Source organism: Sebastes fasciatus, chromosome 8 (assembly GCF_043250625.1).
Source record: "Sebastes fasciatus isolate fSebFas1 chromosome 8, fSebFas1.pri, whole genome shotgun sequence".
NCBI classification, from domain to species: domain Eukaryota; kingdom Metazoa; phylum Chordata; class Actinopteri; order Perciformes; family Sebastidae; genus Sebastes; species Sebastes fasciatus.
Window position 1 is genome coordinate 6,560,912 of NC_133802.1, and position 14,096 is coordinate 6,575,007.

Below are 14,096 nucleotides of genomic sequence, written 5' to 3' on the forward strand. Positions count from 1 at the left end.
TGAATGTCTAAATTTGTTTTGCTATTACTTCATACAGTGGGAAGTGTTGATAGTAGCATGTCTTTTTTTGTTAGTCCACTGTTGGTCAAGTTCAGAAATAATTTTAATCCTTTGAATCAACACATTGTCAGTGTTACACTCAATAATCCAAAGGGGCACGTGTGGCAGTGAGAGGCCGTACAAGCCATAATTCATTCTGGCTCTCACACACACATACATTCTCCTTTCACATACATATATTTTCACTCGCACATTAACTTATTTTCATGCTCATTTTTATATATATTCACTCACTCCTTCAAACATTTTACTCTCATATTCATATATTTTCTAACTAACACATTCATACGTTTCACTCTCAGATTCATACATTTTTAACCAAAACATGTTTCACTCATATTTATATATTTTTAACAAACACATTTATACGTTTCACTCTCACATTCATATGTTTTTAACCAACACATTCATATGTTTCACTATCATATTTATATATTTTTAACAAACACATTCATACGTTTCACTCTCACATTCATGTTTTTAACCAACACATTCATATGTTTCACTCTCACATTCATGTTTTTAACCAACACATTCATATGTTTCACTCTCATATTTATATATATTTAACTAACACATTCATACGTTTCTCTCATATTCAAACATTTTTAACCAACCCATATGTTTCACTCTCATATTTATATATTTTTAACTAACACATTCATACGTTTCACTCTCATATTCATATATTTAATTCACACATTCATACATCAAATACATTTAATATTATAAATAATATGTACTGTATATGTAAGAAAAAAATGTATGTGTGTATGTATGTAAGTAGAAAATACATGCATGTAAGAGAAGAATTTATGGAAGGCAGGTCATTTATCGCGCTGGGATTGTCTGAGAAGCTCGAGCAGGGTCACGATCAGCATGGAAGGGGGAATAGAAACGCGAGTACTGCAGCAAGCCGTTGGGGTATTTAGAAATATTTTATCCCCTCACATCCTTGTCCTCGTCCCTCGAGTGGCAGAGGGCAGGCTCAGCTGCACCCAATGCTCCTCACAGCATGGTGTAAAGTGAGATGAGAGCACTTTTCAGACCAAAGGCCTGTACTACAACACAGGATTTGGGGTTAGCGCGGTAACTTCAGTGCCTTGGTGTGCAGATCGTATCTTAATATTACACAAATATGAAGAAGTTAAAGTTATAATTCAGGCTAAAAGCAACACAGTTTAAACTGACTGGCTGTACGCTGTGGGTGCTTACCGCTTTGAATAGGTTTTAATATATATTTTTTTAATTTAATCTCAAGTCCGTTTCACACCACCGGAGTCCGGGACGCAGCTGGTAGAAGGCTGAAATAGTCATACACGCTACATCATTACCAAAGGGCATACAGAAGTGTAATTTATTCATCCCTTATGTTCTGAAAGCTTTTTATAATATCACTGTCCTATCTCGACGGCTATATCCGACTTTTGAGTATTACCTTAAATTAATAAGTCTGTTAATTTACGCATTCACATATTGGCAATTTTTCTTTTGCCAGTTGTCCTTCCTGCTTTTGGCAGCTTTAACTGTGTTACTTTAGTCTGTATTATGTGTTTAACTTCTTCGGATTAACGAGAAGATACCCTGGGTATGTTGAACTCGCTTCGTCGTACAGGCCTCTGATGTTCCTCGTCTACAAGCAGCATAATTCCTGTCCTATACTGTATATTGTGACAACCCTCTCCACCCTGTCTGCCTGTTACTTGTTTTTTTTTATGGCTGCTTTCTTTGCAGGTCCTGGAGCTGGGCGTGGCAGAGGGCCATCAGCAAACTGGCCACGCCTGGGCTCATCAACAACACTAGCAACGCCTGGGCACTGTGTGCCAGTGCTTTAAAACTCCTCTTGGAGCTCAGTTGCTGGTTCTCTCCTCCCTGAGAAACCCATTTGGTTTTTGGTTGATGTTTTTGCTCTCTGTTGCTGCATTTACACCCTTTTCCACTCATGGGCTGCAGTTGAAAAGTTTTTTTTTTTTTGCTTAAGAAGGTTCCTAACTGATAGACTGGCGACCTGTTGGTTGCTGGTTAAATACATCTAGTGAGGAAGAGTCCATGCTCTCCACCTTCCTCTCCCAGCCACCCACCAAAAGGCACAAGATGGCATGTTGGCAGAAAGCAGGCTGAGAAGGAGGAAGCCAGAGATGCTGCTCTAATGGAACAGAATTAGAAGTTCCTTGGCCTTTTTGCAGAGCTAGTAAAAAACTAAAACAAATGAAGAGCTTTGCATATGGATCACAGATGTGGAGTCCTGTTGTGTTAATTGAAAGAAATCAAATGCACATTTCTTAAGTTAATGCATGAAGCATAGTATTGAGCAACACATTGCTCCGATCCACAAACTAAAGCTACCCACGTGTCAGAGCTGTGCCTGGACACTGCTCTCATCACTGCCTAACTCGCTGTACTGTGCAATCCTCTTCCTCCCACCTCTTACAAGAATACTAATAAATGTCAGGAGCCCCTCTTCCAGAACTGTCGCCTCAAACACGTGAGATTTCTACTGTTCATACTAATTGTGTTATTAAAGCAGCTGTAGGCAGAATGTTTTTGGCATCATTGGGCAAAAACTCCATAATAACCTTTCAGCATATTGTAATTCAAGTGTTCTGAGAGAAAACTAGACTTCTGCACCTCCTCATGGCTCTGTTTCCAGATTTTAGAAAATGTAGACCGTGACGGGAGACTTTGGCCAATCACAGGTCATTTCAGAGAGAGAGAGCGTTCCTATTGGCTGTTCATCAGAAACTTTCTCATTTTACAGCTAAACAGTACACTACAATAGGTTTTATGTGAGAAATAGGCATTACAGTAACAGAATATTGATTCATATGTGATCAGCGCCGCCTAGTTTGACCATTCGATCGGAGTTTGTGACAGCTGCTCAGAGACAGCAAGGCTCCAGATCAGCTCTGATTGGTGGTTTTCTTCCAGTCTGGGAAATCTTGCAGATGCTGTTAGGAGCACCGGAGGACACAGAGGAACATGATATTTTTCAGGTTACCTGTCTCATGCACTACTGTCAGGATATATTGACTGTTTTATGAAAAATAACTTTTTTTTAAATCATATTTGCTCCAATCTGCCTACTCTAGCTTCAACTGTGATACACATGAGTAAAGGTAGAAGTACCCGAATCCAAAGTGACCGACCTACTCGTACAAGAGAAATACAATGACACATGAAAAAATGAGTCCAGCAACACATGTACGCTATTAATGCAGGCCATGTCCTATTTACTCAATACTTCCATTTACATCCAGACACTACATTTATTATTTAGACTAGTTTGCCTGAGTTTGAATAGTTGTAATACTTTTCCACTAATTTTACAGAGTGAATGAGTTGAGTGTTTCTTAGGCAGCCCATGGTCTTTGCATCTCACAGAATGATCCACTGTAATAAATATGACAAACACTGTGTGAGAGAAAGGCAAGTTCTAGATTTATTAATGTGCAACAAAAAAAAATGGGGATCCTCTTCCTCAGCCATCTCCAGGATGTGTCCAACAGTGATGCAGATGTTGTGGAGCACTGTACACACTGCAAAGACCTTCGGAGCAAAGGTGTGATCCACTTCCAGGGCTTTGAAGAAGATCCCTCACCACCTTGCCTTCATAATGCCAAAGGTCCTCTCTATAGTGGATCAGGCTCTGGCATGGTGAGCGTTGAAGCCCACCTCTACTCTTCTCCTCACTGGTTCCCGGCATGGGGTAATGAGGGTGACTGGTGCAGTCAGACATAGGTATCCCCCCACGATGAAGTAACCAGCTGGCGGGTAACAGCCCCTGACGAACATGGACTATTTCTTACCACCCTGGTGTTGTGGACTGATCCAGGGTAACCAACAACTGTGTCCAGGTATTTGCCAGTGCCATCACAGATTGCCTGAAGCTGGACAGAGTGGAAGAGTTTCCTGTTCAGGTAGTCTTGAGCATGGGGACCATGGGGGAGCCTTGAAACGGCACGTGCCATCCAACATTGGCTCCCACACAGTGGCTGAAGTCTGGGCTGTTGGCAAGATGTTGGAAGCCATGGCCAATTTCAGCACACTGTGCCAGTGTGGGGAAGTGGACCACTTTGTCTAGGACGGACGGGATTGAATCGCACATTCAATGTACAATGTCAAACACAGTCGTCTTTGGCGCATCGAGTACCAGGGAGACAACAGACCATGTGCCAGCCAGTAGACCACCAGGAGGATCTCCATATGCTGCACCCAGCCAGGGGTCTTCTCCCTCCTGAGAAGGATTATCAGTGCTTCAATAGATGGCCTACACAGGCGGTAGTCAAAATGCATGTCTTTTGATGCATCTAAATAGATCTGAACAAGAGGGACATTGGTGTTGGGGTTGGCATATATTTTGCTCCTCTCCTGTAAATTACAAAATAAAGTGTAAATACATTATTAATGATAATAATAGTAATAACTTTTTTTTGTAGAGCACTTTTCAAGCCTAAAGTGCTTTCCAAGGAAATTCACATCATTGACAGCAGAATAAAATGAAACATAAATAATTAAATTTAAAAAATAGTATAGGTGTAGCGCTTTCTGCACCTTTTCATAAAGGTAGCACCCTGTGTTCGTCAAACTTAATTCCCAGGTTGGCTTTAGTTAAACCCTTATTCCTGTTGTTGCTTTATTTTAATAACCCATAATTATTTCCTCCCTATTTCTTATATGTGACTGCACTGTGGCTATGTTTATACCTAATAAAAATCACAGAACAAATATGTCCCCAACAATTTACTCAATTTATTAACTAAAAGGGAATGATATCAAAAATATGTAAAATAAAAAAGGTTCACAATACTCTCAATAATAGTATACCAAGAAAATAGTACTTTGACCTTTGACAGAGATAAACAAGTCAGTATAAACCCAAATCAATCTTCTATGTTTCTTTAACCTTCTGGGGTCACTAGCATGTATGTCACCCTTTAATGTACTTGGTCTAGCCAAAAATACCATAAAACAACACCAAAGGATATGCAATGAACTCTTATGGTTTCTTTTACTTCACCAAAAATAACCTGGTGGGCCCACACACACACACACACACACACACACACACACACAAACACACAAACAGACAAACAGAAGCCGGCAAACAGAAAAGGACGATTAGTGAAGACAACCCCCCGTTGCAGGCCTGGCCGATGCTTGGGAACTTGGTGGCCAAAAAACGGTTGAGACCGTTTCGCTCTAACCGGCCAAAACAATAAGAGCTGAGTACTCACAGTAGCGTAGCAGAGTTTGTATCACAGAGTCCTAATGTTGCACCTCCAGTAGTGGTGCAAAAAGCTAGAAAGGCTGATAGCTGACCGTGGCAGTCCGACGGGCGAAATCTTCTTCCTCCCTCGCTGCCAGAGGAGCTACCAGGCTTTATCCAGGTCGTCTGGAGCGCTATCTGGGCAGTCCAGAGTGTCCTTCGGCGGTAGTTAGCTTGACTAGTTAGCTGGAAAGGCTAACAGCGCGATATCAGCTACAGCGTAGATAGTCACTTAATTACTCGCAATGTATACATTCGGCTTTTCACTGGCTTGCAGTCCTATGCTCTAGTTTCTACAGCACTATAACTTGCAAACACACTTTACACCGTAAATCTCTAATTACTACTTCTCTCAGACATCTTTTTCGTTCCACTCGCTTCTCTCCAACTCCTCCATTGCGCCGCTCCCTCACTTCTCTCGCTTGACCACCCGCTCCTCGCTTGTCCCGCCCCACAGCCAATCACAACCAGGTAAAGTGACATGACACATAAACAACCAATTACATGTAATAAAAATAAACAACGTAGGTTGTACTCAAAGTAAACCACATGCTCACCAAGTACACTGCAACCAACCTATTTAAAGTGACACAACATACTGTATGTGTATATTGAACTGAACATGTAAATATTTACCAAAACATATTTATTCTGAGCAGAACCACCAGGAAACTGGTAGTAGACCAGGAAACCAGCCACAATGGCACTCAGGGGCAGAACAAATTGCCCTGGGGCTACATAGGCAAAGAAACAAGCATATACTGTACATATTCAAACAATTGCATATGCACATACATACACAGTACGTCAGCACACAAGCATACACAAGACCCAAATTCAGCCGATTGGAAAAGCCATTCAACAAAAGTGAGTTTTAAAGGGACTGTTTGTAACTTTTTAAGCGTATAAATGTACCGGGTTGGGACAAATGCGCGCTCGCGTGTGTCCGGATCCTCATCTCCTCTGCCTGCTTGCCTGCACTCATACAGAGCGCGCAAATGTTCTCGCGTACTCGCTCCACCTCTAGACGTGAACGCATGCTCACTCCACACTGCAGGAGAGTTCGTTTAGCTCTGAGAATATCTAGTGAAAACAGTGGACGTTTGTGCAGAAATAAATGCTGCAGCTCCTCCAGACCAACAGAGGTTTCCCGTGTCTTGTGAAATGACGGGGCTCCGTAGCGAGAAACGTTGTCGTCTCGTTACCGACCGGGTGCCGGTGTCTCCCTGCTCTCTCCGACTGCGGGCGGAGAGAGCAGGGAGACACCCTGCGGAGCCCCGCTGCCTCAGCCTGCACTGAGGCAGGAAAAGCCAACACTAGGATCAGCATTGATTCATGGAGACCTTCGTCTGGTCAGCCAACATTACTGCCAAGCAGGTGAAATACAGAGTGATATTGTGGTTTTAGCTGACGTGTTGTACCTCACTGTTTTGAGCGATGCTCGTTCATGTCTTTTTAGAGCGAGCAAGCGCGAGCCCGACGCTGACTTTCGTTGACTTCAAAGCCACAGGTGTCGCTGTTAACAAGCATTTCTGAAAGTTACAAATAGTCCCTTTAAGACTGGATTTCAAAGTGGTGACAGATCAGTGGAAGATGTTCCAGAGTCGGGAAGCCAGTACTGCAAAGGTTCGATCACCCTTTGTTTTCAAACTGGTCTTTGGAACAGTTAAAAGACCCAGACTGGCAGACCTGAGGGGCCTGTTCGGACAGTAAGATATGAGGAGCTCAGTTATATACTCCGGTGCCAGGTCATTCAGAGATTTACATGTGATTAAAATCACTTTAAAATGAAATCTAAGAGAGACTAGGAGCCAATATAGAGAGGCCAGAATTGGTGTAATGTGAGAGAATCGCTTAGTTTGTCAGTAGTCTAGCTGCAGAGCTCCAAACAATTTTGAGCTGCTCTGTTGCTCGATTGTTTAAGCAGGTATACAAAGAATTACAATATCAAGACGGGATGATGTGAGAACATGTATAATTTTCTCTGTGTTACTGAAAGAGAGAACTGCTCTAATTTTAGAGATATTTTTGAGTTTATAAAAGCACGACTGGACTACTTTCTTTACATGTTGCTCCAGGCTCAAGTTACTATCCAGGACAACACCCAGATTTTTTGCGGCTGACCTTTACGTTAGGAGTAAGGGGGCCAAGGAGAGGCAGTATTTGATTTGAGATGTGGTCCGGGCCAATGATGAGTACTTCAGTTTTGTCAGAGTAAAGTTTTAAGACGTTTTGGGACATCCAACCTGTTCTGTCTTGTAGGCAGCTATGTAGGGATGCTAATTTATTGGTGTCAGAAGGTTTAAATGACAGGTAGAGCTGTGTATCATCTGCGTATCTATGGAAGGAGATGTTGTGTCGACGGATTATGTGTCCTAAGGGCAACATGTAAAGGGTAAAAAAGAACAGATCCCAGGATTGATCCTTGAGGAATACCATGATTAGTCTGTGCAGTTTTAGAGCTAAACTCCCCAACTCAAACAAAAAAATTGCAATAAGAGGAGGATTTTACAAGCTGGTTGATGGTATTAAACAGGCTTATGTTGGTTGGTAGAGATTGGCTGTGAGAAATACTGGTCCCTGGCTACCTTTATCTTACATTTGCGTGATGTCAGCAGGTCTTTGAGCAGCAAGTAATGAACCTGTAGTTTACTGGACTTCCACCGGCGTTCAGCTTTTCTATACGTTCTTTTAAGGCTACGGATGTCCTCATTCATCCATTTAGGCGGTGGTTTTATGTTTGGTTATTAAAGGAGCAACTATGTCAAGGGTTGTGTTGTTATTTCCTGTCTTTTAATTTTTTAATCTAATGCATGCATTATTGTTATGTAAGGCAAGTGCATGGGAGAAGTTCACCTTCAGGGCATTCTACCAGAAAGGGTTTATTTTAACCCACATCGGGATCTTAACCTAAAACCTAACCAAGTTTCTGGCAGAAAGCCCTGAAGGTGAACTTCAGCACATAGGAACACATTTGATATGCAGGAACAATTTCAGTAATGCTTTGATGGCGTGTTAAATTTAAGCATGCTCTGTGATCTATGTTTACCCATATCAGCATCCTCTTACCATTTGTGCACACAACGCTATGAGCCTCCGCAGTCGTACCCTCCTCCTCTGAATGACTACTTCTGATACTCCCCAGCTGTACTTTTATAGGCCACTAATTGAAATTGGCTCATCAGGATATACACTACTCAGCTGGGTAAATGGGTTATTGGCTATTTATTGAGTGCGGGAGTGTTGGGATCTTGATTATCTGATATCACATCCACAGCCTGTATCAACCATAACAACTTCAAAGCACAATCAAGTCAATATTTCAAGGTGTTAATGTGAGGGTAGGCAGTATGTTTTTGGCATCACTGGGCACAAATTCCATAATAACCTTTCAGCATATTGTAATTCAAGTGTTCTGAGAGAAAACTAGACTTCTGCACCTCCTCATGGCTCTGTTTTCAGGCTTTAAAAAATCTAGCCTGTGACGGGAGACTTTGACCAATCACAGGTAATTTCAGAGAGAGAGCGTTCCTATTGGCTGTGCTCCGGCTGGTGGGCGGTGCTTGGTATTTCCTCAACTGGTCTCATCATGGCTGCCGGGTCAAAAACTTTCTCATTTTACAGCTAAACAGTGCACTGCAAGATGTTTCTGAAAACATTTGAGGAGAGAAATGGGCATTACAGTAACAGAATATTGATTCATATTTGATCAGCGCTGCCTAGTTTGACCGTTTGATCGGAGTTCATGAGTGATTGACAGCCAGCTCTCATAGACGGCAGCTGGACGGCAGACTACAGATCAGCTCTGAGTGGACTGGTTTTTCCTCCGGTCTGTGAAATCTTGCAGATCCTGTTAGGAGTACCTGAGGAAACCAGAGGACACCAGAGGACACTACTTTAATGAGCCAGACTGGGAACTCCATATTTGTGCATCCTCTCTCTCAGTGGCCAATAAAGTATGAACACCTGTCACACAGAGCTGGTAATGCTAAACCATGCATGGAGTGAATCAATTCAAATCCCATGTCAACTTTTGTGCAAAGACAACAGTTAAAAGTATCGTACGTGTCAGAAATCTATCTTTACCGATAGTCTTCTGACACTTCTGATACTTTTAACTGTTGTCTTAAATGTCAGAAGACTGTCGGTAAAACCAGCTAAAGATTCATCTGCCATCCAACGTGTGAATGTCAGGTGACAACTGTGTGTTTGTTTTTCTTGTGGCTGGAGGGTGATGAAACCTCAAATCTGGCAACCCTTGAACGTGTTTAATGTGTGTCAGTGTGTGCGTGTGTGTATGTTCAAGCGCTAAAGTGGGATCAGTGTGTGTGTGTGTCTTAAATTAGCAGCAACTTCATAGCAAATGAATGCAGGTCGCGTTTCACAGAGGGGGGGGGGGGGGCCAAACTGAAGGTGAGGTACTCTCCATGATTCCTGATTTCCGGCACCTGCTACCAGTCCCCATTTTCTGTTTATTTTGTTTACCTTGTTTGCATTAAACCATATTTTGCTAATCATACTGTAGGTGTTGTTTAACTCATCTACTGTATGTTGCTTTCCCTGAGTCAGGGTTGTGACAGTGTGTATGTGTTGGCATGTATATGGAAATGTGTAGGCTACACGTGTGTGAACTTGGGTTATGTATCCTGAAGTGTGCCTGAGGCTGTTCTCTAATGTTGCTCTTCGAACAACACTAATGATTTATTTGTGGTTTGAGGAACTTATAAATACAGTAACAACAAGATGAATCAACCAGCCGCCTTGGGTTTCATTTTAGTGTTTATGATAAATGTCTGGTTATATGGTGAAATATGAATTTAGTGTGACGTTTCAGAGGGAAAACTGGAACAGAGATATGTTGTAATGCAAACCTCTTATCACCTGATATTTATCCCCTACTAACCCAGTGATCTAGATCCATGCAGGTGCTGTTTGGATGTCTCTCAGCGCGTGCACAGACACACACGCACACACACACACTTCCTGCTCCTGTGGGAAGTGTCTTATTACAGCTCTCTGAAAATGTAAAATAGTTACAGCCAGCACAGGTTTTTCAGTTTAAGACTGGACAAACATTAAACAGTAATAGCTGAACACAGGAGGATTGATCAAAAAAAAAAAAAACTGCACACTCTAATGCAATACAACAGCAAATACTACTGTGTTGAAGCTTTTAGCATCTATCTCTTTTGGGAACTTTGTATCATCGAGGTTGTCCAGTGCAAATGTAGGCCTACCACCACTTAAAGGTAGGGTCGACGATGTATGAAAGCTATCATCATTTGAAAGTATCATCGCCTCAGGAGCTCCGTCTAGTCTAGTTGTTGTCTCACAAAGATTTGTTCAAAATGTTGCTACTTGGCTTCCCCCTGACACCAAAAAGGGAGATCAGATGACCGCCGGCCCCGCTGGCCCCCACTGTGGCATAAAGTTGATTTTGAAGTTTTACTGGTTGTTTTTAAAAGATAAGTTTGACATTTTCGGAAGTAATGCCTTTTTCTTGCCAATTGTTAGATGAGAAAATCAATATCACTCATGTCTCTACACCACTGATTCTCAAAGTGGGGTCTGGGGACCCCCAGGGGTCCATGGCAGTCTGCCAGGGGGTCCGCAAAATAATTTGCTATAAATTGTGCTGTATCATTTAAAAAGTTCATATCTACAGATTGGGACCATTTTCAGCATAACAAGCACACTGTGTCTATTACTACCACCCATGTTAGCTTTGGGCCGATAGAAACTCTGTCTGAAGTAATATAGGCTTAATTACTATGATGTGTTTTGCAACACTGTCATGATAACTTCTGTTATGATTTTTCAGAGCTTTCTGACAATTATTTGATTAAGGAGCAATATGTTCATTGTTTTAAAGTTGAAGCACTCACTGAAAGTCAGCATTAAACTGGTCATTTTAAATGTGTGGATTCATTAGGACATTGGTATTAACATGATTCAAATTGAAAAATGTTTCTGTTTATCATTATCCAACAGGTCTGAAATATTTATGTCAAAAAGTTTTGCAACACAAAAAGTTCCGATGGCTAAGAGTAGTGAAAACCGGGACATTTGAGTGTTTGTCGGGACTCTGGACACCCAGCTTGAAACCGGGACAGCTTGAAGACGTTCCACGTCTGGTCACCGTAACCACAATGCAACTTGATGGCCGACAGTTCAGTTGGAGATACGGCCTAGCGGCTAATGTAGCCTCTAGCCTCAAACAGAGATGAGGAGCAGGCTTCTTCTAACTCCAACCCCCGCATTTTTTTTTCATTTTCAAACCTGTAGTCTTCAGACACAACCGACGCAGATTGAAGTGACATCACTTGAGGTAATTTATCGGATTTTTCACACAGCTCCCTCTGGAGCCGCAAAAGGCTTTATTCAACTTTTTTTTCACATATGCAGCAGTAATCTGCAACACCTGTAAACAGATTGTAATGTGTAAAATCTTCGGACAGATATGATGATCTTCTCACCTAACTTTCGGCAAGAACGTGAAAAGGCACATTTCCTGAAATATCTAACAATTTCAACTGACATAAAGCTATTGGCTGTTCTGGCTGAAACACAAAGGGGACTGAGTCCCGTTTTTATTGTGGCCCTTAGATTAAAGAATGACCTCCCTAATATACGAGTGCCTGCCAAAATTCTCAATGGCCATTTTTATTATTTTATTTTTGGACCAGCAGAACTATCTGTTACAGTATATACAATGCACATGTGCCTTTTAAACGGGTCTTCAAAATGATTCAGCAGTTTGATCAACTTGTTTTTAAACTTGTTTTGTCAGTTTTTTTAATCATAATGCTGAGTTTGGGATACATTTATTTATTTATTTTTAAATTCAAACCATGTTGGTACAATGCCAGTACACCACTTCAGCCACAGTGTGCTCTATAGTCCGAATTGTTAAGAGGCCCACATAAGGACCTGTGATAACGTGTCATCTGACTATGAACAGTTATTCACGTGAGGTCGAGAGGCCCTCAGTGTCTGAGAGGTGGAGGCCAAGTGTTCTCACATTTAAGTCCCTTCACACCCCACACATACACATAACACTCATCTCACCTCTCATTTCTCTCCCTTTCAACACCATCAGTTCTCTCTCTCTCTCTCTCTGTGCTTTATTATCCAGCAGCCATGGAGTCTTGTGCCATGTCAGTGTGGTGTTGACAACAGAGGGCAGGGAATCAGGCTTTGGGATGTGGAAAGTTTTCTGAAGATGTGCACACACATACACACACACATCAGTGATGAAGGCTGGAACTAGTGGAAGTATATTTAGAAAGATTACACCACGTCTTTTCACAGGATGCCACTTCCAAAGAAACCTTCTTTGATAGTTTGCATGTTAAATATAGGGGTGTTGTGGGTACAGTACATATGCTATTATTTAGCAGCAAAGTGGTTTATATTATAATTTAGATAACACACACATTCACAACTGTGATCTATCCAGCCCAGTCACCAGGAAAAAATGCTGATGTTGTACGTTTCTGAAAACCGTATACGTTGAATGTAGACGTTTTTGCATTCGGTCAGAGCAGGTGACACAGTATAGGGAGCGGCAGTTATTGAAAGTCATGTATTATGAAAGTCACCTGGTATGAAAGTTACGTGGTATAATAACGAGCATAACAAGTGAGGAAGTCCACTGATGTCAGGGAGAGGTGGTGGATGAGTCAAACAAACACAGGACTTTCACCCAGGAGACCGCTGTTTGTGTCCTGTGTGAAACCAAAAGTAAACATTGATTTTACACTTGATACATTACGTTGTTACGCTTGTTACGTAACGTTACATAAGAAAGTCAGCTACGGGTGGTAAGTATTTATGCTAGTTACGTAGGTACGTGTTCCGCAGTGTTGTTCCACTGCGTTGTTCCGTTGTTTTGTTCTGTTATCTTGTTCCATTAAATTGTCTCCGTTACGTAATTTTCTTTACGTTGTTTTCTTTACGTTGTTCCATTATGGTTGTTCCGTAATGTTGTTCCGTAACGTTGACTCCTTTCCGTTATGTTGTTCCGTTCCATTGTTGCGTTCCGCTGTCCCGTTCCGTTGTTCCGTTACATTGTTCCATTATGATTTTAACACAAACCATGATATTTGCCTAAATCTAACCAATCGTTTCACAACGTTAACCACGAGTCATTGTGCGTTTCTGGAAGCGTGATATGAGGCTGATATGAAACTTATTTATCTTCGATTCAGAAACGTTGACTTTCAACATATCCCGTGGTTTGCAGAAATGTCCAATCCCAACATTATTTTCTGGCGACTGTGTTGGATCTATTCCCCTCAAGTGTCAATATCTAATAGGTAAACATCGCTGATAAGAAAACGACAGTAATGTATGTCCAGTAAAAAAATAAATAAAAAATAACCTCCTCAGCTGACCTTCGTTCTCATGACTTCATTGGGATACTTTATATGTTGTTGGAGGACGGGGATCCCATTCTCCAGCCAGGTTTAGCAATCTGTGATCCCTGTATGGCCCAAAGGTTAAACTCCCCTTGAGACGGGGGAAAAAATCAGCAGCTGTCTCTCTCTCTCTCACTCGTCCCTTGGTGTTTGGCCTCACGCTACAATTCTCTCATGGTAAAGCCCCTCTGATCTCTGTTATGGCTTTCCCACAGTAGCGGACAGAGAGAAGTCGAGGCATAGAGATACAGAGATGGACAAACAGGCAGACCAGGACAGAGTGACGGATTTAAGTGACACAGTGAAGCAGGTAGAGGCAGTGGATTAGGAGGCTGCTGGGGGATTTCCAT